Source organism: Lathyrus oleraceus, chromosome 1, assembly GCF_024323335.1.
Source record: "Lathyrus oleraceus cultivar Zhongwan6 chromosome 1, CAAS_Psat_ZW6_1.0, whole genome shotgun sequence".
Taxonomy (NCBI): domain Eukaryota; kingdom Viridiplantae; phylum Streptophyta; class Magnoliopsida; order Fabales; family Fabaceae; genus Lathyrus; species Lathyrus oleraceus.
Genome location: NC_066579.1, coordinates 311,448,284 through 311,453,252, shown reverse-complemented (window position 1 = coordinate 311,453,252; position 4,969 = coordinate 311,448,284).

The window sequence follows — 4,969 nt, the reverse complement described above, 5'->3', positions numbered from 1 at the left end:
AAGAAGAGCATGCTGAGCATTTGAGAGTGGTTTTAGAAGTTCTACGAGAAAAGAAGTTATTTGCTAAACTCTCTAAATGTGAATTTTGGTTAGAAGAGGTTAGTTTTCTTGGTCATGTGATTTCAAGAGGTGGTATTGCTGTTGATCCTTCTAAGATAGAAGCGGTATCTAAGTGGGAAGCTCCGAAGTCAGTTTCTGAGATAAGGAGTTTTCTTGGACTTGCAGGTTATTATAGAAAATTCATTGAGGGATTTTCCAAGTTGGCGTTACCGTTGACAATGTTGACTAGAAAGGGGCAAGCGTTTGTTTGGGATTCAAAATGTGAAGAAGGTTTCCAAGAGTTAAAGAAAAGGTTGACTACTGCTCCTATTCTGATATTACCGAGTTCGTCGGAACCATTTGAGGTTTACTGTGATGCTTCATTGTTGGGTTTGGGTGGTGTGTTGATGCAGAATAAGCAGGTTATAGCTTATGCTTCTAGACAACTGAGGGTTCATGAGAGGAACTATCCGACGCACGATTTAGAGTTGGCAGCTGTGGTGTTTGTTCTGAAGTTATGGAGGCATTATTTGTACGGGTCAAGATTTGAAGTTTTCAGTGACCATAAAAGTTTAAAGTATTTGTTTGATCAGAAAGAGCTAAATATGAGACAGAGGAGATGGTTAGAATTTCTGAAGGATTATGACTTTGGGTTGAATTACCATCCGGGTAAAGCAAATGTAGTAGCTGATGCGTTGAGCCGGAAATCGTTACATATGTCTATGTTAATGGTTAAGGAATTGGATTTAATTGAGCAGTTTAGAGACTTGAGTTTGGTGTGTGAGAGTACTCACAATAGTGTTAAATTGGGAATGTTGAAGTTAACAAGTGGTATTCTGGATGAGATCAGAGAGGGTCAGAAATCCGATATGTTTTTGGTTGATAAGTTGACTTTAGTGAATCAAGGTCAAGGTGGTGAATTCAGAGTTGACGAGAATGGTGTTTTGAAATTTGGTAATCGGGTGTGTGTTCCGGACGTTGCCGAACTTAAGAAGAGTATTCTTGAGGAAGGACATCGTAGTGACTTGAGTATTCATCCTGGAGCTACGAAGATGTATCATGATTTGAAGAAGTTATTTTGGTGGCCGGGAATGAAAAGAGAAATTGCGAGTTTTGTTTATTCCTGTTTGACTTGTCAGAAGTCAAAGATTGAGCATCAGAAGACGTCTGGGCTAATGCAACCGTTGGCTATTCCAGAGTGGAAGTGGGATAGTATCAGTATGGATTTTGTTTCTGGGTTGCCGAGGACATATAAGAATTTTGAAGCCATTTGGGTGATTGTTGACAGGTTGACAAAATCGGCTCATTTCATTCCGATCAGAATGGATTATCCGTTAGAGAGACTAGCCGAGTTGTATATTGAGAAGATTGTAAGGTTACATGGTATTCCGTCGAGTATTGTTTCGGACAGAGATCCCAGATTTACATCGAAGTTCTGGGAAGGTTTGCAGAGGGCTTTGGGAACTAAGCTGAGATTGAGTTCTGCATATCATCCGCAGACTGATGGTCAGACTGAGAGGACGATTCAGTCACTAGAGGATCTTTTGAGAGCTTGTGTTTTGGAAAAAGGAGGTGCTTGGGATTGTTATTTGCCTTTGATTGAGTTTACCTACAACAATAGTTTTCATTCGAGCATTGGTATGGCACCGTTTGAAGCTTTGTATGGTAGGAGATGTAGGACACCGTTATGTTGGTATGAGTCCGGTGAGAGTGCTGTGGTTGGACCGAAGATTGTTCAACAGACTACAGAAAAGATTAAGATGATTCAGGAGAAGATGAGAATTGCTCAGAGTCGTCAGAAGAGTTATCATGATAAGAGGAGGAAGTCACTTGAGTTCCAAGAGGGAGATCATGTGTTTCTTCGTGTTACTCCGATAACTGGTGTTGGTCGAGCTTTGAAGTCGAAGAAGTTGACACCTCGATTTATTGGTCCTTATCAGATTTTGGAGAGGATAGGGGAGGTAGCCTATCGTGTCGCTTTACCGCCGTCGCTTGCGAATTTACATGAGGTTTTTCATGTGTCTCAGTTGAGGAGGTACATTCATGATCTGTCGCATGTAGTCCAAGTAGATGATGTACAGGTGAGAGATAACCTGACTGTTGAGACATCACCTATGAGGATCGAGGATCGAGAGTCGAAGCAGTTGCGGGGTAAGGAGATTGCCTTGGTGAAGGTAGCTTGGGGAGGGCCAGCAGGTGGCAATGTGACTTGGGAACTGGAGAGTAAGATGAAGGAGTCTTACCCAGAGTTGTTCGCTTGAGGTATATTTTCGAGGACGAAAACTCTTTTAGTAGGGGAGAGTTGTAACACCCCGATAATAATAAAATAATTATTTAAAATTGAGTTAATAATTTATTTATTAATTTAATTAAATAATTGGGAATTTTATTATTATTATTTTTGGATTATTATTATTATTGGGATAATATTATTGGGTTTTATTATTGGAGTATATAAGTTGGAATAATAAAAAGTCCTAATTTTTGGAAAAGGGTTTTCACGTGAAAAAGGAAAAGAGAAGCGGCTGAAAGAGAAAGGGCAAAGAGGCAGAGCAAGAGAAGAGGAAAAGCTTGAAGCTAACGGAATTTGCCGGATTGACTCAGGTAAGGGGGGTTTATCATCGATTAACGGGTATTATGGGATGATATGTACTGGGTAGTAATAAACTATTGTTTTACCTCTAATTAGATTGATGTATGCTGAAAATGGTGAAATATTGGATGAACGAAATCGGGATTTTTGATCGAAGGAATTCGTAGAAATTATATGTAGTGATGTTAGGATTTGTGAAATCGAATAGGGGATGATTCGGGTTAGATGATATGAGTAATATTGTGTGAAATTTGGACTGTGGAAGAGTGAATTGGATAGATCTCGTAGCAGAGAAAGCCATTGCAGATCTGAGAGTTCTGGTTTCTGGTCATACGCGTATGGCACTAGGCAATACGCGTATGAGATGGCTGGTACGCGTATGGCACTAGGCAATACGCGTATGGATGAGGAAGATGATGTTTTGAACGTGTTTTGGTCTCTGTTGGTACGCGTATGGGAATGTGATACGCGTAGCATACGCGTATGGGCGTAGGCATTACGCGTATGGATTTGGTCAGGCGTGGGCAATACGCGTATGGGCATAGGCAATACGCGTATGGGCAGAATTGTGATTTTTCTGTGCTGTTGTTATGCAGTTTTTTTGGTTGTTTAGGCTGAGTGATGTACTTAGCTGATGTATGATGTAGCAGGGATCATTTCCCGTTGTTTTGAGTGGTATAGGTATTAGTAGAGTGTGCTACTACTGTATTTGATTATGTGGCATGATGTGATATGCTTTCGTGATAAAATGTATTAATGATGTGTGATGATATGCATGATGCCGTGAATGTATCAGTTATGTATGCAATTGTGAATAGACTGTTTTATGGCTTAGAGTGTGGGCTTATGTCTATTCTTGAATTGTTGTTGTTGTTGTTGCATTGCTAGGTGATTAGCATGCATATTCTAGCCTTTGGGGCTGTAGCTAATTCCCATGGTGAGGAATTAGTGAGTGAATCATTGTAGATTTGTTGTTGATGGTTGCATGCTAGATGATTAGTGTGCATAGTCTAGCCTTCGGGGCTGTAGCTAATTCCCACGGTGAGGAATTGGTGAGTGAGTCATTAGATCTCAAATGAGTGGGACTAGTGAGCTTAGTAGCCGTATCTGGATTTGATCGGTGAGCTTGAACTATATGTTCGAGAATAGTCGGTACCGCATGTGTGGAGTCTCATTGCATAATGAATGTATGGCATATAATATGAATGGATGTATTCCAGTATTATATGTGTGTTGTGTGTTGTGTTGTTGATGTCGAGTATGGTTGAGATTATACATATGCTATATGTTACTGTTGAATATGATGTTTGAACGGATATTGCCGTTGCTGAGTGCGTAGTCTGATTAGGGTGAATTGATGTGTTATTTACTTAGCATTACATGTTGTTCTATAATGCTTATTATATTGATTGAGGAACTCACCCTTACAACTATTTTTCAGGTAACGAGCAGTGAGTTGAGTAGAAGCTAGTGCTATGGAGTCTAGTGTCGTCCTTAGTGGGTCATGCTCTGGTAGATGTGACATCGGGAGGGGATGTTTGACTATGTTTTAATTTAGTTGTTGACCAACTTTACATGTAATGTAGTACATGATTTGAATGTCGATGTTTTGTATCCGCTGCGAATTATGCAAAAGAGTCTTATTTTGATTTAATAAATGAGTATGACAGGATATTTTGATAATTGTTGTGAAATGATTGTGTGACACCCTTCGGGGCATAATTACTCTGATTGATATGTTATTATTTTAATTAAATATTTTGGGGTATTTAGAAGGGTGTTACATTAGTGGTATCAGAGCATAGTCGGTCGAGTCGAGTCGTAATTATTCTGTTTCCCCTGTACGGGATAGGTGTTGTGTAACCCTATCAGTACTCATTGTTTTAGTTGTTTGGGTTTCAGAATAGAGATGGCTGGAAGAGGTAGAGATGATGCTGCAATTGCTGAGGCTCTGGGTATGCTAGCTGGAGTACTTTGAGGGAATCCGAATGTTGTGGGAATGGGAGCTGCTCGTCAACTGAGTGAATTCCAGAAGAATAATCCTCCAATGTTCAAGGGAGCATACTATCCAGATGGTGCTCAGAAGTGGTTGAAGGAGATCGAGAGAATCTTCAGAGTGACTGAGTGTGCCGATAACCAGAAGGTCAGGTTCGGTACGCATATGCTGTCAGAGGAAGCTGATGATTGGTGGGTTGCTACCCGCACTGAGTTAGAAACTGCTGGTAATGCTGAGATCTCTTGGGCTGTGTTCAGAGAGAGATTCCTGAGGAAGTATTTTCCAGAGGATGTCAGAGGAAAGAAAGAGATAGAGTTTTTGGAATTGAAGCAGGGTAACAG